Genomic DNA, 23,176 nt, shown 5'->3' on the forward strand with positions numbered 1-23,176 from the left:
AATAGAGCCATGTTTGACCCCTGGTATTGAGTATTCAGGTTTATATAGGCTTGACAAAAAATAATAATAATAGTAATTTTATTTTTATATACCGCCAAAGCCATGAAAAATTCGAGGCGGTTTACAACAAGAAGCGCTGGACAATCAGCAAAGAGGTCAACAATTCAAAGACATCTATACAATCTTATATAATGGAAGAAGTAGAAAGCTATATAGTTCTTAAGGTTAATGGTTGAATTTGCAGTGCTATAAAATTATTAGTTTACAAATCGATAGAACAAACTCATTTTTACCAATTTTCTAAAATTGAGGTTGGTTGAGGAGTACATGATAACGTTACTCAGCCAATCGTTCCACTTGCCTGCCTGGAAGGCGAGGGTTCTGGCCAGGAATCTTTTGTAGTGGCAGGCCTTTATTGTTGGATAGGTGAACAGATGTATTCTTCATGTGGGCCTAATATAATAATAATAATTTTCTTTTTATATACCGCCAAAGCCATAGTAGTTCGAGGCGGTTTACAACAAGAAGAGCTGGACAGTCAACGAAGGAAAATAACAATGGAGATTTTGGATACAGTGAAGAAGAAAAAAAATAACAGTGAGGATTTTGGTTACATAAAGTCACAATGTAGGGAAACAAGAAGTTGTGAAAAGGAGTGCAATAGAGGGTTTAAGGGTTCTTGAACTTGCCAGGTTAAATTGGGAAACTAGGTAAGTGGAGGCCAGACCAAATATTGATTTATAACACAGACAAGAGAACTTAAACAGAATTTGCGCCTCCATGGGCAATCAATAGAGTTTTTGATAATAGGGGCTTATGTGTTCCCATTTCTTCAGCCCCAAAATCAGTCGAACTGCTGAATTTTGAATGACTCTGAGTCTTAGAATGGTTTTTTTGAAGGATCCCAAGTAAATGATGTTGCAATAATCGAGCATGCTTAAGATGGAATATTGAACCAGTAAGCGGAAAGATGCTGCATCAAAGTGTTTTCTGATGGCTCTGAGTTTCCAAAGTAACGAGAAGCATTTTTTAACCAGTAAATCTGTGTGAGCATTTAGAGTAAGGTGGCGGTCCAGAGTCACTCCCAGAATTTTAATGGAATGGTCAATAGGGAAGACCTGACCGTTCAAGGAGATCGATGAGTCTTTGATTTTGTCGTTAGGGCTTGCCAGGAAAAATGTAGTTTTGTCTGTGTTGACCTTCAATTTGAAGTCAGTCATCCATAGTTCAATTTGTTCTAGAATGAATGATATATGAATCTTTGTCTCGGAGGTCAGAATAGTAAGTGGAATAACTATGGTGATATCATCAGCATAGATATAAAATGTAATTTTTAAGCTTTGTAGTAAGTTCCCCAGTGAGGCAAGGTATATGTTGAACAATGTAGGGGATAGAGGAGAGCCCTGTGGGACTCCGCAAGAATTTACCCAACTGCAGGATTTTTTATTGTCACTATAGACTTGTTATGACCGTTTGCTCAAAAAACCCTGAAACTATTTTAACACGTTACCTGAAAGACCGATTGATTCCAGACAGTCAATCAGAATGGCATGGTCAACCAGATCGAAGGCACTTTTTAAGTTTAGTTGCAGAATTAGGGCACTGGTACCCTGACTGAATAAGGTATGAAGGAAATCCAGCAGTGATGCAATGACAGTTTCAGTGCTGAACCCAGAAAGAAAACCCGACTGATTGTCTTGCAGTACGCTAAATTTGTCCAAATACATTACTAGTTCCTGGTTGACCAAGCCTTCCATCAGTTTAACGAACAAGGGAGTTCTCGTGATAAGTCTGTAATCAGAGGTCAGTAAAAAGGACATGTGACCCCCACCTCCACACCTACTTCATCTCTTCTTCCTCAAGCTCAGGGCGTAATGATGTCACATCACATCTGTACATGCTTGGAGTCCCTCCAGATGCAGCCCTGTGCTTGGGGCCTTCTAAACCCAGACAAACCTACCAGGTTTTAGAAATCCCCCCAACCAGGGTCCGGGTTTTCCAGGGCATCTGCCTAGGTTTATGTAACTGGCTGTTTTATTCAGCACTTAAACTGCCTACGAGATACCAGATAAAGATAGGACTTTTTTGGTGCGGTCTGGTTGTTTAACTTAGACGGTTAAGTGCCGATTCTGCTTCTGTGTCACCCACAAAATAGCCCAAGGCACAAACCCATTATCAGTAGATACCTACACAGGCAATTTTAGTAGCCAGGAGCCTCCCCTGACTGTTTAAATTTCTTTGAATACTGACCCTCCCCGTATCTCACTGTAACGGGAGGGAATGAAGAGCACCATGTATTTACTCTAGCCGTGAAGGTACCTTGCGTCCATCTGGTCTGCCAAAGAAAGCAGCCAGAGCTGCACCTCGGAGATGCGCAGTTCTTCTTGCAGAAGTCTCTTGGAGTTGGCGCTGTCAAAGCCCACTCCAGCCCGTCCAAATCCATCTTTCCATAATAGGGTAGTTTTTGACAGTTTCTGCCCAGTTTTACCTACTCCCGGCCTTGTTTCCTCACTGCTGGAATTGCCATAGAAGCACCAACAAGATTTGATTCCATTTTTTGCGTATATCGCACACAATTTTAAATTCCGTCACTGTCTTCGTTTCAACCATCTCCCCTGCGAGGTGGGGTTCCAGGCATCCACCTGCCAGAACCCTGTGTCTACTGGGATTTACCCACTAAGGTGCTGATGCTCAAATCTGCGTGCAGATGGGCTCACAGTGCAACAGAAATGCTGCAAGAAATAGCATTTTGAGGCTTGAAGCAAGTCATTGAAATTTTATGCATGGTTAAATTGTGTTATTAAATGGAAAACTTGCAGCTAACGGGGAAAGGTGGAGGAGGAAGTTGCCTGACAGGTCTTGCAGCAAGCACGGCTCTTGTCCGTATGCCCAGACAAAAGCAGAAATCAGCATGCAGACTTTGCAAGCTTCATATTTAGGTGCTTTTACTTTAGGTTGTGTCCGTCTGTCCTTAAAAGACAAGACCTTCTATGTTTCGGGTCAGTGTCAAAATTTTCTATGCTGTCCCTGACCTAGTGAAAACTCCTTGGCATTATAGGCTATTTCCTTCTATACATTGCGCCCCCTGGGGACGGGGACTGACCTGGCTGGAGTCCCTCTAGAGCAGTGGTCTCCAACTCAGACCCTATATAGGGCCACATTTTGGATTTGTAGGTACTTGGAGGGCCTCAGAAAAAAGAGTTAATTTCTTATTAAAGAAATGACAGTGTTAAAAATAATATTGTAATTTATAGCTAAAGAAACCGTTTTATTTACTTTTGTGATTATGATAAACATACCGAGGGCCTCAAAATAGTACCTGGCGGGCCACATGTAAGTATGCTCAGTCGATCCCTTAAGCTTCTGGAGCCTGGTGGCTCCACCCAGAGAAGGAAGGAGTTAATGGGTGGCTTTATCCTCTTTTCCCCCTCTGTGAGGAAGGCTGTGAACAAAAGATTGATTGAACTAGATACAGGTTTTACTATACTGCTATATAAAATGTAGTAAGATTAGCAAAAGAGACAGACAAATCTGCTTTTCAAATTCACATAACTCTTACAGGCAGACGAGGTATGTTGTAAATTCTGGTCAGAAGCCAACCCTTAATATAGGGATCACATGAATACATAAAAATAGATTAATTCTTACAGGTACATAGGTTAGTTTACCCTTCCAAGATGCTCCTCGTCTGGAAGCCTAGTATTTATTCAGCTGGTCACTACCCAAGATAGGAGTGAGTTGCAGTGAGGTAATGCACATTGAGCTAAGGGGGCGTGCATAGTGATCTTACTAGTTCCAGGAGATTCTTAGCCCAATACAAGCACCACATTAATAAGGAGATTTCTAAGGTGGAAGATTTGCAGTTCCACATAGCCCCAGATCGCGTCTCATTAAATTTTCCCCTTTGGAGGGCAGGGTTTCTTGTGCTTCGCAAAGAAACATTACTGGCCTCATTAATGTCCATTGCTTAGCAAAAGCAGCAGATGAATCCAGCGACTAGTGGGATAGCGCACATCTACCAGCAGGTGGAGATAGAGAACTGATTTGTAGGTGCTCCTTTTGGATGGAACTCCTGGCCAATTAGTATGCTCTATCTCCAGCAGGCGGATGAAGCTCCTGGCTTCATCGATGGGAAAATGCTATAAACTCCTGTTGTTTCTTACTTCAGTTGAGTTTGGGGTGTCTGAGCGGTGCCAGCTTTAGGGGCTACACCTGGACCCCCCCAGGTCCCTTCCCCACCCTCCCCCTGTGGTCCAGGGGATTACTGAGTCTCTGCATAATTTTCTTCTTTCCCTTGTGAAAAAAAGGAGACCGATCTTGGGTGAGGAAGTTCAGTACTGTCATTCTCTGAACAGCTGCAACTACCAGTGTTCCCAATTCTGCCTGCGTTGGACGGGCGAGTGTATGTTTCCTTTGGAAGTTTATTTTTAGCTGCGCTTTTGTGCTTCGTGGCATTTTTTTCTTGGTGGCAGAGTCGATTGCTAGATGTTCGCAAGGTGGAGTGCAGCGAACTCCGTTGGGGAATTGTTCGACTGGCTGTGCTATCGGGACCGTTGGGGATTTCAGCTAGACGCCAGAGTATGCACCATTTTCCTGCACAGATGAAGCACTTGCATGTTATCATTCTCACGGCGGCTCCTTTCGCTTTCGCAGGCCTCTGCCTGTTTCAGTTTCTGTTATGGCACTGGAGAGTGTGTTGTTTTCCTGCATGGTTGCAGCACATTCATGTTGTCCTTCCCTCATGGTGACTTTTTTTTTCTTTTCGCTGTATGTGTGGGGCTTGCTAACGCAGGGATTGGAGTTTTGGCATGTCCCAGGTCAGCGGAGGTGCAGGGGGCATCGAATACCTCTAGTCTAACCGTTGTCTTTGCCTTTTTCCCTGGATTTCATGCCATGGTTACACGTAGAGTTTGTGCTCTGGGATTATCAGCCTTCTCAGCCTGTCTGCAGTTTCGGTGATACTCGTACTCAGGCCTCTGCTACCCTAACGGCTCTGTGTCTCAACGGTTTCGGCTGGAGGCTAAGTGGTGCAGGGTAGTGTCCTCAGCTGAGGGCATATCCCTCGAAGAAGCAGATCTTTCTCTCTCCCTCTTTCTTTCCAGGGGCCTTGGCCATGGGGCATTTACAGGAGTGGACTTTAAAGGAGGTCCTGGTGCATAGCGCTTAGGCTTTTCTATAGAGAGGAGTTGCGGTCACTAACCCCCTCATGGCTGGTACTTCAAAGCCTCCTGAGATAGCTCTGGTTTTCAAGGCTAGGCGGGTCTCCGGGTGGTGGACGAAATGAACCAGTTGTACCCAGTAGCTCAGGACGAGCTGGTTAACTTTCAGCTTCCTAAGGTGTATGCTCAGGTGGCTGTGGTTATCCACCACTTTGCCTATAGAGGGAGGGGTGGCGCTGAAGGGCACCCTGGTTGGGTAGCTGAAGTCTTCCTTGAAATTGTTGCAACTTTGACGTTACAGGCTGGTATGTGTAGTTCTTATTTGGCACGTACTTTTCTTCAGTGGATTCAGCGGATTTCAGATGGGGCTGGAATATCTGGCAGATACCTTGTATGTTCTCATTTGTGCCTTGGCTAATCACTTGCTTCTCCCGGTGGTCTCTCAGAGATCATGGAGGCTTCGCCTTTGGGCGGAAGATGCTGCTTTGAAACTGCATTTGGTATGGCTACCTTTTGGGGTCGCTGGTTATTTAGAAAGGAATTGGAGAAATTGCTGTCCGGAGTTCCTTAGTGCCTTTCACCCACCACATACTTCAAAAGCAGGAACATCTCCATGCCTGACCACGTTTGGGGTTTTTCCCATTTCCTTTTTTACAGGGTCCTGACTAGAGAATGACGCAGGGACAAATTTGTCCCCATCTCCGCAGGATCTATCTCCATCCCTCATCTGCACAAGCCTTGAATACTTTAAAATCATAAGCGCTCGAGGCTTGTGCAGATGAGGACAGAGCTTGCAGGGTCGAGATGGAGATAGATCCCATGAGGATGGGGACAAATTTGTCCCTGTGTCATTTTCTAGACCTATGATTTTCTGGCTACTTGTCACTCCTTCATAAATGAAATATTTCTAAGGGAGAGGCGAGGTTGGGCAGACTAGATAGGCCGATGGTCTTTCTGCCTTTATTTTTCTCTCTTTCTCCTTGAATGTAATTCACGTTGACCTGCTGCTTAGAAGGCAGTTGAAGTTGTGCAGAATTGTCTCGCGCCTTATTTTCTTTTTGCACTTTGTTTTGATATGTCTAAACTAGACACTTGAGGGAAGGTGCTGTAGCTGGTTTAGCGTTCCTCCTTCTACTGTCCCGGACCTGGCATTCTTCCTTGCCACGCTCTCCCCCACTTCCTTCCGCTTTTTCATTCCAATGACTTTTGTTCCCAGAACAAATGATGAGTTTTGTTGAGCTAACTGTATAAATTATATTTAATTATTCACCTTTCCAAATTTGAGATCACAGAGAGTTGCAGTCAGTGGCGAATAACTTTTCTGCCCAAGTGGACTTGCAGTCATAGTTGCAGCTGCTGAAGAAAAATGTAATAAATACACAATGCAGGTTTTTCTGACAATGTGAGTCTGAGGGTCACTCATCAGAGGTTTTGAGTTATGAAATTCACACCATTGGGGATCAGTTTGGGAAAGTGAATGAAGTGCCTAGGGCTGAATTTCACTGCGACGCAACCATTAGCCAACCAGATCTGTTTCAGACTGAGATCTGACCACTGGTACTCGCCAAAGTAAACCCTGCGAGGAAGAATCCCAGAGGCTTGCCTGCCACCTTGTAACTGGCAGCAAACTGGGAATAGGGAAGCATGCAAATTTTTCCAGGGCCTTGGAGGTTTACCTTTTATTCAGGTGCTTGAGAGAGCCCCTAATTCTATCAACAAGGAATGACGCTTGTTGACGAAGTCCTCTTACAGTGGACGGATTCTCCTATAACTTATGGAATTTGTAAAGTGAGAGGCTTCTGAGCACGCACGGGTGATGAACCTCTTCTTCAGTACTCAGTCTGGGGTTTTTTTAATGGGCGTCCAGTTTATTTTCGGTATAGAGGAAATTTGCAGTAGCCTTTCGGCTTTGTGTGTGTTTAACTCCTCTAAAGGATCACCTGAGATATCCAAGGGAGTGGAACAGACTCGGCAGCAACTGTTAATCAGGCTGATTCCTGGAGCAGATGCTTCTAAAAAGAAAACTAAAGGGTCTGCTGAACCAGGAGTAACTCCCTCACTGGCAACACCACAGACTGATTCTCCAGCCCGGCTCCCCTGCAACACTCGCCTTCTAGACTCAGCCTCTGCTACTGCGAAAGTTTAGTCAGAAGTGCACTAAGCACCCTGAAGGTAAGTGCATTTCTGTTTTCAGTGTCTCGCAGGAAGGACCTTGACGGATCAAAAGTGGAAAGGGAAAGGGGACTTGTATACCGCCTTTTTGCGACTTTGGCATTTCAAAGCTGACATTCCCGCTCCCCTCTGAAGTTACTTCTGATTTTGAGGGGCAGGATTGAGACCGGCAGAGCCTATAGCAATTTGGCAAGAGGGAAGGACCTCTGCGGCGTCTAAATCTGTTATTGTCAGCCGGTTTAGTGGGACTGGGTCAGGACCAAGGCAGGGCTGCTCACAGTCCAGATGCACTGCTGACTCCTCACTCCCCCTCCTCCCAGCAACCAGCAAACAGCATGGAGGACTGCTGTGGCCACCGCTGGGAGGAATCAGCTGCCTGTCTCTGATGGAAGAAGCAAAGGGTACAAGATGATGGAGGTGGAGGGGGAGGAAGAAAGATGAGGTGTTTGAGGAAAGAGGAGAGAGGATATGCTGGATGGAAGGGGCAAGAGAGGAGACACTGGTTAGAGTGAAAATAAAGGGGAAAAGAGACAGAGAGAGAGAGAGAGAATATGCTGGAAGGGGGCAGAGAGGGAAGAGTTAGCAAAAACAACTGGAGAAATAGAAGCAGACAGAGATGGAGAAAAATAAATGGAAGGAAACAGAAAGGAAAAGGTTAAAGGAAGTGAAGACTGGAATGAGAGAAGAGGGAGATAGACTGAAGACCCTGGAAAGAAAATGAAGAAAAGGCAGAAACTGGCCAGACAACAAAGGTAGAAGAAAATAAGGAACAGAAAAAGCACTTTTCCTGTCAATTTGCACTGCTTTCTTTTGATATTCTGTTTCTCTTTCTCTGGTGTTGAACCGCATATGGTATCTTGAGGTTTAAGTTTGATTTTTGTCTACATTTATTTATGTTTGTGGTTGCGTTTTCCTACGTAGGGGCCTTGTTGTGAATAGTGAGATATTTGTATTGTTTGGTGACTTACGAGATAGCTGATGGGGAGGGAGGGTGACCATGATAACCCAAATTTCTAACCTTGGTTTATATTTGAGTATATTTGGTACTTGAGCATCTTCTCTATCTAATGTACCTGGCCAATGGGGGGATTAAGTGACTTGCCCAGGGTCACAAGGAGTGAACCCACAACCGCCCCCTCTTTGAGCTTCAAGCTTGGCCAGATCAGTTGTCCCCAAGCGGATCACAGTGTCTGTTTTAGAATCCTTCCAGTGGGTTGCCTGCTGGGCACGATGGACCACTGGTCTGACCCAGCAGTGGCAATTCCTATGTTTGATCAAAGTCATTATGTGGTTGGTAGCTCCAGTAGCTGAGGATCCTGAAAGGCATTGAACTTTGTTTGGACCCTTGGATTGAGTCCCTAAATTATTGCCTCTGATAACAATTTGCTGTTTTGTTTGTGATTTATGTGGCTGTCGATTCTGATTTATCTTCTTTCTTTGTAAACGCACCTCGGTGTCCTTTTCCTGCACATCAGAATGCTCCAATACAGGGGTAAAATTTTGCAGGGAGGATGCCTCTGTGTCACTGGCCGTAAGTTATCCATTTTGGAAGATGCTTTCATTGCAACCAATTCCTGTCTGAGGCTGTTAATCTCCTCCCTTAGAGAAGAGCGTTGGAGATAGATGGAGCAAGCCTTAAATGACCAAATGGTTCTCCTTAGGACAAATGTGCCACAATTATTGCACAGAATTAAAGATTGGTTAATGTGAGTATTAACGGGTTTCCTGATTGGCAGGAGTCAGCAAAATCCAGTTCATAAGGGGGTTACCCATATACAATAAGAAGAACAGCCCTAGCGATGGGTTGGATGGAGAGGAGGGAAGGAATAAAATCCCATGACAACCTCCTGATGCAACAACCCCCCGAAGCAGCCACAGTCGCCCAACCATCCCTCACTCGAAGCAGTAGAGGCAGCCAGCTCCATAAATGGGCTGCTTTTGGCCAGCCCCGGCAGGGTCTTTCCTCTACCGTGCTGGAAGTGATGCGGAAGAGGAAAGGCCCTGCTGAGGCTGGCCAGAAGCAGCCTGTTAAGGCACTGCCTCTGTTCACCGGCTGCCGCTGCTGCTTAGGGTAAGGAAGAAGGGGGTGGAGGGTTGTCAGGACCGGCTGTTTCGGAGGCTGGATGGAGAGAGAGGGGTTGTTGGGTCAGAAGTGCATGACTTTGGAGGTTGACAGGTGAGGAGCGCTGGTTGGTTGAATACCAGTTAACTAATCCCCAAGGGTGTGGGATAACTGAGAGTCTACTGTAATCTCAATTTCTGTAAACCAGTCTGTCAAGCAATCCAAAAGTTTCTGTATTGGAGAGAGAAAAAGCTTTTTTGTTTGTGGAATAGTTGGAAATAGTTACATCAGATAAGACAGGATACTAGTGGGGGGTGGGGTGGGGGAGAATAAAGAAGTAGCAGATGAACAAGACATGAAGGACAATCTAAGAAGTAATAGTTCTTGGTAGGAAAGTGAAAGAGCTGGGAGCCAACTCTTTTGGAGGAAATAGAGCCCCATCCCCACCCCTACGAGAGAATCTACATCACAGGGAAGAAGGAACACATTGGGCAAGAAGGGCCTCATCACTCTGGAGCCAGGTTTTCGTAAGACAATTTGAAGGAGAACCAGATCAGATATCAGAAAGAGCAGTTGTTTATGTTTAAGTGACCTGCAGTTCAAAAGAAAGCGATCTCGGAGCTGAGGGCTGTCATGGGTGGAGTAGAAAAGGCAGGAGAATTGGAGAGAAAAGCTCTTACTTGAGATGATAGAAGGGAGTGTGAACGTTCATTGAGCTAAAGGGAGGCATAGCCACGGGGACAAAGATAGCAAGGTTAAAATTCAACCAGAATGAAAGCGAGAGAGCCATAGAAGGAATCGCCCATTTCACGTGAGAGGGTTGGAAGTGAAAAGAGGTAATTGTCTGCTGAATGGAGGCAGCAGAGGGGAGTATAGGGAACAAGAAGATTATAGAGGTAAGAGGGAGCTGTGGAAACACTTGAAAACCATTGTAAGAAATTAGTATTTGACTCAGTGTTCTGAACCGAGGAGAGGTGCGACACGATCAAAGCAGGAGTGTGATTGCACTTAAGGCATTTGAGCATAGAGGGAATTAACACGAGACACAATGAGTGGTAAAAGAAACAAGTAATGAGACGGGCAAACAGCTTGGATGTACATGCAATCTGTGGTATGAAGGAGAGCTTGGAGTCAAAAAGGACTTCTAGGGTAAACCATTGTAAGTATTGGGGAAGAGAATGGATTTAGAGGAGCGCTACAAGAGGAGGGCTCTATGGTGTGACAAAGAATGGGGACATTGTCCGCATAACAGAAGGTCTATAACCGCAATCCTCAATAAATGCTAATGCAGAGAGAGAAAGATGTTCACGAGTGGACACTGGAGAGAAGAATGGGATGAAGGTGGTTGTACGTATGTTAAGTCAATAAGTACAGTTAGTAAGGTAGTAAGAAAACCAGGAAAGGGCTGTGAAGAAGGGAGTGATCAACCAGATGAAAAGCAGAGGAGAGGCCGAGGGGACCGAGAACAACAAGACCTGTGTGAATGGTTGTGGGAAGCCTGCTTGGCAGGGGTGGAGGACTTTACTATGGTCGTTGTGGTGAGATATTTAACTTGATTTTTATCATCATTGTTCTAGTAATTTTGATATTCTATACTTTGTGGATTCTGTAAACTGTTTTGGATGGAAACGGGGCAACAAGAATCCTAGAGAATGACATGGGGTCAAATTTTTCCCCATCCCTGCAAGTTTTGTCACTGTCCCTGCCCCAATCCTGTAAGCTCTGCCATAACCGCACAAGTCTCAAACACTTATGATTTTAAAGTGTTTGAGGCTTGTGCAGATGAGGGCAGAGCTTACAGGAATGGGGCAGGGACAGGAAAAGAACTCTCTGAGACGGGAAAAATTAATCCCATGTCATTCTCTAAGGAATCGCCTCCAGGTCTGCAGGGATTGGGGTAACCAAGTTATCCATTCCAGAAGGGAGATCTTATGGCCAGTCCTGGATTTCTGCCAACCTCATCCCGGTGCATTATGGGACCTGCAGCACTGGACTACACTGCATTGGGATGTAATTTTAAAACCAGGACTGGCCAAAAAGTCTCTCTTCTGGAATGGATAATCTGGTCACCCTAGTGGAGATCCCCCCTCTCCCGGAGTCGCAGGCATTCCACAGAGATAGGAGTGGTTCATCTAGGGCTCCTAAGGGACTATTGTACCTTCTTCCGGCGTTGGGTCATATTCAGCTGCAATCGCTGTCTTTGAGCTGCTGGCAGTAGCTAACGTGGAAGCCTATGAAATGCTTTGCATCAGAGGGAAGCCCTTCCTCTAACGCAAGACATGTCAGAGGGAAGGCTTCCACGTCAGCTGCCAGTAGTGTATAGGAAGGAACTGCTGTTGACAGCCGGAAGAGAAACATCTGTAAGGAAAGATGCTGCATGGGATGATGAGGAGGGAATGAGAGATACTGCCAGTGAGGGAGGGAGGGAGGAAAAAGGGAAAAATATTGGATGTTGTGGAAGGGTGGGACAGGTGGAAAGGGATGTAAGGAAGGATGCTGGACATGGTGATGGAGGGAGAAGTGCGGCATGGTGATAAAAGGAGAAATTTGGGGCATGAGGCTGATGGGAAGGGGCAAAAGATGCTGCACAGGGGCTGGGGGATGAGAAAGGGAGAAGTTTTGGACCTGGCAGTAGACGGGGGTGGGAGATATGCGCCCTGGATTCATGCTGCCCGATTCAGGGAAAAAATTTCCGATTTGATTGAACCTATTGAATCAATTTTTTTTAAAATTTGATTAACTTTTCCCACCCAATCAGGTGGTTTTTTTTTTGTATGGGGGGGGTTTCAAAGTCCTGGCAGGTCTATTTTGTTGTCTTTCCACCCATCCCATCCCATCCCATCCCCCTTTGCTCTCTCCAATCCCATATTTTTCCTCTCTATTGGGTCTTAGCTCACGCTCGCTGTCCAACACCAGCTCTTGCTGGATACACGTTTCAAATCTCACATATTGTAATCACAAAATAGAAAATAAAATTGTATTTTCTACCTTCCACTGAAATATCCACCATTTGTTTCTTTCCCACTGTCTAATAATAATAATAATAACTTTATTTTTGTATACCGCTATACCACAAAACAGTTCAGAGCGGTTTACAGGAGAAGAGACTGTACATATACAGCGAAGTTACAGAGTAGTTCAGAGTAGTTTACAGGAGATAAGAGCTGTAATTATGCAATGAAGGTACAGAGAATTAGTTATCAAGTGTATGGTATAAACCAGTGGCCATTACAAAATGATCCGATAACTGTTGCACGGGGGGGGTGCGAACAATAACCGTGGAAGAGGGGGGGAAGGGTAGGGAGGGAGGCGAGGTTGAGATTAGTAGTTTGGTTGGTAGGGCGGGAGTTAGAGGAATTTATCAAAGAGGTATGATTTGACAGATTTCCTGAAGGATAGGTAGGTTGGGGCAAGAGAGATGAGGGTGGTCAAGCAGTCATTCCATTTGCCTGCTATATTTGTCTACCATATCTAACTCTATCCCTGCCTTGTGCCCTGGGTCAAACCTCTCTATTCCCCTCCATGCATTATCTCTCCTTTCTTCCCCTCCATTATCATGTGCAACATTTATTTCCCTCTCCCCATGCACCTTTATCCAACATTTCTCCCTCTCTCTTCTCCATGCATGTCTCCCTCCCCTCCACCATATGCAGGATTTTTCACTCACCCCTTTCTACCCCTTTGTTTCATCTCTCACTTCCTCTCCTCCACCCCAACAATTCTTCCTCTCTCCTTTCTCCCCCATGTGCAGCAGAACCGAAGGCAACATGGACATACTATAGGTAGGTCTTCTCAGAAAAATCTGATCATAGTAACATAGTAGATGACGGCAGATAAAGTCCCGAATGGTCCATCCAGTCTGCCCAACCTGATTCAATTTAAATTTTTTTAATTTTTTCTTCTTAGCTATTTCTGGGCAAGAATCCAAAGCTCTACCCGGTACTGTGCTTGGGTTCTAACTGACAAAATCTCCATCAAAACCTACCCCAGCCCATCTACACCCTTGCAGCCATTGAAGCCCTTTCCAGTCCATCCTCCCCCAAACGACCATGTACAGACACAGACCGTGCAAGTCTGCCCAGTACTGGCCTTAGTTCAATATTTACTATCAGTGTTCTCCCCCAAAATTTTTTCCAGCCAGGTGGCATGAAAAAGTAGCCGGGTGGGGCGGGGCAATTTGGTAGTGGGGAAAATTAAATGTATACTATTTTTATTAGTTAATTATTATTATTTTCCAATGCTCGATATGACTTCCTTTTTAAGGTTTGACACTTGTGCCAGAATATTTTTACTAAATTTAAGAAGTATCCAATTCTAGAAGTGAATAATTAGATATTCACCCTCTTTCAAATAGTATAGAGGTTTAAAAAAGGGAAATGCGTTAATGAAGTCATTAGGTTCAATCTAATCATTTATTTCTGCATGAATTTAAACAACTAAAAAAAAAAGATAAATATAGCTCATCCAGTCATACAAGAAATGGCTGTACAACACCTCTAATAATGTTTTGATCACTAGGTTCCTTCCTGAGGTCTCACTGAGGATATGAAATAGATGCTATCCCCACTTTCAGACCTCTTCCACATAATTTATGGAGAGGTGTTACTGAGCCTTGAAGGGCATCTGTGTGATTGATCTTTATCTGCTTCTTTTTTATTTTGCTATAGTGCAAAGTAAGAACTAGGGCAAAACAGTATAGGTAAAGATGTAGGTAATAATTAGCAATGTATTAAAAATATTTTATTTTTATTTGCTTATAATGTCATTTGAAAGCTGCTTGATGATAATACAACTCTATAATTCTTTATAATGTGTGTGTCTGTGTGTTGGGGGGGGACAATATCTACGTCAACAGTAAAGTTAGAATAGGGTCATTAAATCTAGTGGTGTACCTAGTATATATGACAGCCAGTGCTAATCATTTTTTTAACAACCCCCTCTATATAAAAAAAGATATTTTTAGTAATAATCCATGAGTCACACAATAAGGGTGCATCTAGGAAAAGGCAGCATCTTAAACACTGCAGTGAGCACTAGAACACCAACACACGCATTGTAAAACTAAACAAACCAGATCCTACACAGTCAATTGATCCTGTACAGTCATTGCTAACAGAAAGCCATGTCCCTTTTATACACACAGACAGATACACCCTCGCCCAATATGGAATAATCACGGACATATGCTAGATGTAATTTACTTGGATTTCAGCAAAGCCTTTGATACAGTTCCTCATAGGAGGCTGTTGAACAAACTTGAAGGGCTGAAGTTAGGACCCAAAGTGGTGAACTGGGTCAGAAACTGGCTGTCGGACAGACGCCAGAGGGTGGTGGTTAATGGAAGTCGCTCGAAGGAAGGAAAGGTGACTAGTGGAGTCCCTCAGGGTTCGGTGCTGGGGCCAATCCTGTTCAATATGTATGTGAGTGACATTGCTGAAGGGTTAGAAGGAAAAGTATGCCTTTTTGCAGATGATACCAAGATTTGTAACAGAGTAGACACCGAAGAGGGAGTGGAGAATATGAAAAAGGATCTGCAAAAGTTAGAGGAATGGTCTAATGCCTGGCAACTAAAATTCAATGCAAAGAAATGCAGAGTAATACATTTGGGGATTAATAATAGGAAGGAACCGTATATGCTGGGAGGAGAGAAGCTGATATGCACGGACGGGGAGAGGGACCTTGGGGTGATAGTGTCCGAAGATCTAAAGGCGAAAAAACAGGGTGACAAGGCAGTGGCTGCTGCCAGAAGGATTCTGGGCTGTATAAAGAGAGGCATAGTCAGTAGAAGGAAGAAGGTGTTGATGCCCCTGTACAGGTCATTGGTGAGGCCCCACTTGGAGTATTGTGTTGAGTTTTGGAGACCGTATCTGGCGAAAGACGTAAGAAGACTTGAGGCGGTCCAGAGGAGGGCAACGAAAATGATAGGAGGCTTGCGCCAGAAGACATATGAGGAGAGACTGGAAGCCCTGAATATGTATACCCTAGAGGAAAGGAGAGACAGGGGAGATATGATTCAGACGTTCAAATACTTAAAGGGTATTAACGTAGAACAAAATCTTTTCCAGAGAAAGGAAAATGGTAAAACCAGAGGACATAATTTGAGGTTGAGGGGTGGTAGATTCAGGGGCAATGTTAGGAAATTCTACTTTACGGAGAGGGTAGTGGATGCCTGGAATGCGCTCCCGAGAGAGGTGGTGGAGAGTAAAACTGTGACTGAGTTCAAAGAAGCGTGGGATGAACACAGAAGATTTAGAATCAGAAAATAATATTAAATATTGAACTAAGGCCAGTTACTGGGCAGACTTGCACGGTCTGTGTCTGTGTCTGTGTATGGCTGTTTGGTGGAGGATGGGCAGGGGAGGGCTTCAATGGCTGGGAGGGTGTAGATGGGCTGGAGTAAGTCTTAACAGAGATTTCGGCAGGTGGAACCCAAGCATAGTACCGGGTAAAGCTTTGGATTCTTGCCCAGAAATAGCTAAGAAGAAAAAAAAAAAAATTTTTAAATTGAATCAGGTTGGGCAGACTGGATGGACCATTCGGGTCTTTATCTGCCGTCATCTACTATGTTACTATGTAAACTAAAAATAGAACTATGTAGACAAAAGTTAAACTGAACCAAGAAACCAGACTCTGCATACAATGCAACACCACAGAAACAGTGACACATGTGAAGAAAGACTAAAAAAATTGCGGCCGTACTCACTTGAGGAAAGAAGAGAACGGGGAGATATGATTGAAACATATAAGTACATCACGGGACACATCGAGTCAGAAGATGATATCTTCTGGCTCATGGGACCCTCGACCACCAGAGGGCATCCGCTGAAAATCAGGGGAGGGAAGTTTCATGGCGACTCCAGGAAGTACTTCTTCACCGAAAGAGTAGTGGATCATTGGAACAGACTCCCACTCCAGGTGATAAAGGCCAGCAGCGTGACGGATTTTAAGAGAAAATGGGATACTCACGTGGGATCTTTAAGGGAGTAAATTCAGGGGAGGGGATACTTGGAATGGGCAGACTTGGTGGGCTATAGCCCTTTTCTGCTGCTTTTTTCTATGTTTCTATGTTTCTTGAATATTGGGATGACATTCGCTATCTTCCAGTCGTCTGGTATTTGCCCGGTTCTAATTGACATGTTAGCTAGGATTTGTAATAGTTCCCCAATTTCAACCTTAAGCTCCTTCAATACTCTCGGGTGAATTCCATCCGGTCCAGGTGATTTGTCACTTTTTAGTTTGTCAATCTGATAGTATATCTTGTCCAAACCCACATTCACTGTGGTGAGGCTTTCCTCTATGACTCCGTTGAATACCCTTCCTGTTTCTGGCATTGTTGTAGTGTCCTCATTGGTGAAGACAGAGGCAAAGAATGAATTTAGCCTATCTGCAATCTGTTTGTCTTCTTTAATGCACCCTTTTCTCCCTAGGTCGTCGAGAGGGCCTACTGCCGCTCTTGCTGGTTTCTTCCCTTTGATATATCTAAAAAAGGGCTTGAAGTTTTTGACTTCCTGCGCTATCTTCTCCTCATAGACCTTTTTGGCGTCTCTTACCGCTTTATGACACTCTTTATGGTCTACCTTGTGACAGTTCCAGGCCTCCGTTGTTTTTTCACGTTTCCATTTTTTAAACGAGTTCCTCTTTTCCCTCACTGTATCCTTCACTTCTTTAGATAGCCAAGCTGGCTGACCTTTGTTCTTGTTTCGCCTTCTTTTGTATATCAGCGGAATGTAGAGATTCTGTGCTTCGGTGATGGTGTTTTTCAGTAGGGACCATGCTTGATCAACCGTTTGGATTTCGGCTTTTCTCTTCTTGAGCCGTTTGTTAACCATAGCTCTCATGCTGTCATAATTCCCTTTTTTGAAGTTAAAGGTTTCGTTTTTAGTCTTGATTGGTCTCCCCTTTCCGATGCCAATTTTAAAATTGATCATACTGTGATCGCTTGTCCCCAGCGGGACCGTAACTTCTACATCAGCTGTCCTTCCAGTTATGCCATTTAGGACCAAGTCCAGGGTTGTGGTCCCTCTTGTTGGTTCTCCCACCATCTGTTCAAGGATACAGTCTCCTATCATTTCCAGGAACTTTATCTCCCTGCCACAGTTAGACGTTCCCAGATTCCAGTTTATCCCCGGAAAGTTGAAGTACCCCATGATCGTTACATTTCCTGTTTTACAACCATGGTTGATTTCCTCTATCATTTCTTTGTCTGCTTCCTCCATTTGTCCTGGGGGTCAATAATAGAGGCCAATTTTTATGTCTGCATCGTTTTGTCTAGGAATCTTTATCCAGAGGGACTCTAGTTTATCTCTTCCTTCCATCTCACCTTCTCTAATAGACTCTATTTCTTCTTGGACATACAGGGCAATACCTCCCCCTTTTTGCCCTATTCTATCTCTTCTGTATAGTTTATAACCTTGCAGTACTGTGTCCCATTCATTTTCTTCATTCCACTATGTTTCTGTTATTCCAATGATATCTATTTTTTCTCTTTTTGCTAGTGCTTCCAGTTCTCCCATTTTGTTTCTTAAGCTTCTGGCATTCGCATACATACATTTGAGCTCCCTTTGTGCTACTTTCCTGGACTTTTTAGTCCTCACATCCCTTTTTGTATCCATTTGCGCTTTTTCATTGCCTCTTGTAGTTTCAACGTGTTCTTCCCTTTTATCTGAGCAGTTGCTTGTAGTTCCCTCTTCAAGGTCTCCTGACGTCCGGACCATCGACTGGTTGTCGACTGTCGTCTCTCCTCTGATGTCTAGTTTAAAGCCTTATCAATGGTCTTCTTCATATTCTCGGCCAAGGCTCTCGCTCCTTGCTTGGTGAGGTGCAGGCCGTCCTTTCTATAGTATCTGCTTCCTCCCCAGAATGTTGTCCAGTTGCGCAATAATTCGAAACCCTCTTCACCGCACCATCGTCTCATCCAGACGTTGATTGCTCTTAGCTCATCCTGTCTCTTTCCATCCGCTCTCGGTACCGGGAGGATCTCGGAGAAAGCCACTTTCACCTCCCTGACCTTCAGTTTCCTTCCGAGTGAGCGGAGATGGTCCTTCATTCCCTCCCTGTTGTACTTCCGTCCACTAACATCGTTCGTTCCCACGTGGATAAGCACAGCAGTGTCCTCTCCTCCTGTGCCATTTATGATCCTGGTGATCCTGCTGGCCACATCCTTCACTCTTGCACCAGGTAGGCAGGTAACCAGTCTATCCTCTCTACCTCCTGTGAGTGGAGTCTTTTATTTGAAAGGAAACTGCAATGAAAGGGGATAGGATGAAGTCAAGAGGTGATAGACTAATCTAATCTAATCTAATCTAAACCTTAAGTTTATATACCGCATCATCTCCATGAGTATGGAGCTCGACACGGTTTACAAGAACTTAAAAATAGTGGGTGGAGAAGAAGAAGAAAAAGGATTACCGTATTTGCCGGCGTATAGGACGACTGGGCGTATAAGACAACCCCCCAACTTTCAGTTAAAAAATAGAGTTTTGTGTTATACTCGCCGTATAAGACGACCCCTTCTTCCGCACACCTTCTCTACCGCCCCGGGTGCAGCACAGCCGGCCAGGTTCCCTTACTTTTGTGGCACTTCCCCGACTGACCGACAACAGCCCCGGTCCGACAAACCTCCCTGCCCTTAACCGCGAATCTAAATTACCTTCTTACAGCTGCTGTAAGAAGGTATTTAGATTCGCGGCTACAGGGCAGGGAGGATTGTCGGACCCGGGCTGTTATCAGTCGGTCAGGGAAGTGCCACAAAAGTAAGGGAACCTGGCCGGCTGTGCTGCAACCGGGGCGGGGCGGCTGCCCCTCGAACCGCGAGGCTACTCTCCTTCTCCTTACCTGCCATGCCTGCAGCACAGAGCCGAACGGAAGTCTTCCCGATGTCAGCGCTGACGTCGGAGGGAGGGAGGGCTTTGTTTAAGCCCTCCCTCCCCTCCGACGTCAGCGCTGACGTCGGGAAGACTTCCGTTCGGCTCTGTGCTGCAAGCAGAGAAGGTAGGGAGAAGAAGAGCCGCGCGACTGAGTACATCCAGCCCCGCAAGTAAGGGCATGTAAACTGTACCCGGCGTATAAGACGACCCCCGACTTTGGGGATGATTTTAAGGTACTAAAAAGTCGTCTTATACGCCGGCAAATACGGTACATTAACTCCGGAGTAATCTAAGGAAATACCTTTTTACAGAAAGGTAGTGCAGGGAACAGTCTCCCAGAAGAGGTGGTGGAGACAGAGACTGTGTCTGAATTCTAAAGGTCATGGGATAGGCACCTGGGATCTCAGAGAGAAAGGAAGAGATAATGGTTACTTTGGATGGCCAGACTAGATGGGCCATTTGGCCTTTATCTGCCATCATGTTTCTATCTTTCATCCCCCTCCATTCCCCTGTGCAGCAGCATCCCACCGATCCTCCCACCATGAAACCTGACATACTTCCGAGGCCTCCTGAAGCAGCAGCAGCAGTGCTCTGAATGGGCTTCTTCATAACCTGCCCCAGTAGGGCTTTCCTCTGCTGCATCTCCGATGACATCATCAGAGAAGGCCTTGAAGCAACCCGTTCAGAGCGCCACCGCTACTGCTGTTTTAGGAGGCCTCAGAGGTATGTCAGGTCTCACCAGAGTGGGGGTTGCTGAATCGGTGAGTCCGATTTTCTCATACAATGAATCAATTCACTGAAGTGAATCGGGAATTGATTCTAATTGGCAAATTGGGCAGCACTACCCTGGATTCCTATCTCTCTTTTCCCATTCCCTTTGTACAGGAGTGGGGAGGGGGAAAAGAGGGAGTGAGGATGCTGTAGAATGGGGATGGGGACTTGTAGCGTGCCTTTCTGTGGCTTTGGCATTTCAAAGCGGTGGGCAAAGGAGGATTGAGTGCCTTTCTCAGGGTCACAAAGAGCAGCACTGGGATTTGATCTCGCAAACTCTGATTGCAGAGGCAGCAGCTTTACTAGTGAGCCACAGAAGAAACCGGATGATGCTGGTTGGGAGTGGAGTAGAACGGACAGTGGGATTTGAGGGTGGGGAGGGAAGAAGCTGGGAATGGTGGCACCATGTAGGAGAGGGGGTTGGCAGGGAAATGAATGAGCAGAGGGTAGTGAAGTCTGAAGGTGCAAGGAACCAGAAGGGTGGGTGAGAGAAGAAGATGGAAATTTTGAAAAGGGAAGGGAGAAAGATGGTAGAAAAGAAAAAAGGAAGGACAGCTGAATGGAAAGGTTGATATGTCAGAGGCAGCTGTAGTGAAGCAATGGAACAAGACAGAAGGAAAGACTGACGTACAGCAACCACTCGAAGACAGAATAGCAGAAAAAAGGGAAACTGGAACCAGCTTGTTGGAAAAATAAATCTCCAAAGAGCAACAACAGAAAAATCCAACTGAAGCTGCAGTAAAAAATAAATCTCCAGACATCGCTTTGGGTATTGTGTTCTCCAGAAAAGGAAATGCATTTCTGGTCTGGTCAGGAAATGCTGTGGCTGGTGGAGATCCCCAAGCATCGCCTCCAAAGGTGGCCAGAACTCCCCTCCACCAAACGCAGCAATCCCTGAGCCATTGAGATGCCTGCTTGCTAAAAGGGACATAGCTTGAGGGTTCTTATCAGCAGGAGTATTTATATTTTATACTTACATTAGAGGCTGTGGCAGAGACACATTTACAACCCCACTTTATTCTGGGGCGATTGGGTTAATTCTGTTTACCCGCCATGTCTTTGTAGGAAGCCTCAAATTTTATAGACTTTAGCTCCACCTCAACACTGGCCCCTCTAAACGGTTTTCCTTCCTACAAGCCAGGCTGTAGGAGCTTATCTTTTCTGCTCATGTTTATTTTCTTTTAAAGTTCAGTCTTTTCGCTAGCGGTTTTTGCCCTTTTGCTTCATACTTCTTTGAAGGTGTGAATAAGCATGTGGTTCAAAGATGAGCCGGTAGATATAGTATATCTAGATTTTCAGAAAGCTTTTGATAAAGTTCCTCATGAGAGGCTCCTAAGAAAATTGAAGTGTCATGGAATAGGTGGCAAAGGCTGGGATTCATTAACCTGCCTGATCTGGGCAGGTCCGATGAATTCAGGAACGAAAAATATGCAGATGGGGGCGATCGGAGGAACTGCCTGCACAGATCGCTCTATAGCTATCCCTGCGTATGCCCGTCTGAGACGCAACCTTTTTTATTTTTTTAACTTGAAAACTTTTTTTTGTTAGTTTTTAGCCCTGTGAGCCCGTGGTTTTAACCCACAGGTTAAAACCAGGGGCTCACTGGACAGGGAAGGGCAGGAGAGCTTCAGGGAAGGGCGGGAGAACGGCGATGCGGCAGGAGAGCTTCAGGAAAGATCGAGGCAGAGCAGGGCAGCATTTGGGGCAAGCAGGCAGGAGAGATTGCAGGGCAGAGAGCAGGGTTTCCAGTAGGAAAGATGTTTTCAACTGGTCCCCAGCAGTCGCTTCTTCAGGCCACACCAGTCGGATCAGAAATTTGGTGTTATGAATCGCGTTCCAGCCTACTTTGCATACGTTTCACCTAATTTGCATGCACGGATTCGAAGCGGATCGCAGAAGAGGTAAGTGAATCAGGCCGGATGGAAATTTGACAGTAAAGGGGTCGCAAACCGATCGTTACATTGGGAATTCATTATCAGATAGAAAACAGAGGGTAGGGTTAAATGGTAATTTTTCTCAATGGAGGAGAGTAAACAGTGGAGTGCTGCAGGGGTCTGTACTGGGACTGGTGCTATTTAACTTATTTATAAATGATCTGGAAATTGGAATGATTAGTGAGGTGATTAAATTTGCAGATGACACTAAACTGTTCAAAGTTGTTAAAACGCAAGCGGATTGAGAAAAATTGCAGGCGGACCTTAGGAAACTGGAAGACTGGGCATCCAAGTGGCAGATGAAATTTAATGTGGACAAATGCAAAGTGATGCACATTGGGAAGAATAACCTGAATCACAGTTACCTGATGCTAGGGACCACCTTGGGGATTAGCGCCCAAGAAATGGATCTGGGTATCATCGTAGATAATATGATGAAATCTTCCGCCCAATGTGCAGCGGCGGCCAAAACAGAAAATAGGATGCTAGTTATTGTTAAAAAAGGGATGGTTAACAAGACTAAGTATGTTATAATGCCCCTGTATCGCTCCATGGTGCAACCTCATCTGGAGTATTGCGTTCAATTCTGGTCTCCTTATCTCAAGAAAGATATAGTGGCACTAGAAAAGGTTCAAAGAAGAGCAACCAAAATGGTAACATAGTAGATGACGGCAGATAAAGACCCGAATGGTCCATCCAGTCTTCCCAACCTGATTCAATTTAAATTTTTTTTTATTTTTTTATTTTTCTTCTTCTTAGCTATATCTGGGCAAGAATACAAAGCTTTAGCCGGTACTGTGCTTGGGTTCCAACTGCCAAAATCTCTGTTAAGACTTACTCTAGCCCATCTACACCCTCCCAGCCATTGAAGCCCTCCCCAGCCCATCCTCCACCAAACGGCCATACACAGACACAGACCGTGCAAGTCTGCCCAGTACTGGCCTAGTTCAATATTTAATACTAGCTGATTACCCGGCGTTGCCCGGATATTTATTTATCCCAAAATGTCCAACCCCCTACATGTCATAGAAACATAGAAGATGACGGCAGAAAAAGGCTATAGCCCATCAAGTCTGCCCACCGTACTGTCCCTTCCTCTTAAGTCTATACCTAGTGACTATTTATTCAGATTGACTCTCTTAGGGATCCCCTCTTTCCTCCTCTGACCCTCGTAGGGATCCCACATATGTATCCCATTTATTCTTGAAGTCC

General features: G+C 45.0%; 1 protein-coding gene across 3 annotated transcripts in view; it reads left to right on the top strand.

Moving 5' to 3' along the window:
* TMUB1 (transmembrane and ubiquitin like domain containing 1) overlaps nucleotides 1-23,176 on the top strand; it is a 36,881-nt gene that overhangs the window by 2,435 nt on the left and 11,270 nt on the right. The window lies entirely within an intron of this gene.

The sequence above is a fragment of the Geotrypetes seraphini genome, chromosome 2, assembly GCF_902459505.1.
Source record: "Geotrypetes seraphini chromosome 2, aGeoSer1.1, whole genome shotgun sequence".
Taxonomy (NCBI): Eukaryota; Metazoa; Chordata; class Amphibia; order Gymnophiona; family Dermophiidae; genus Geotrypetes; species Geotrypetes seraphini.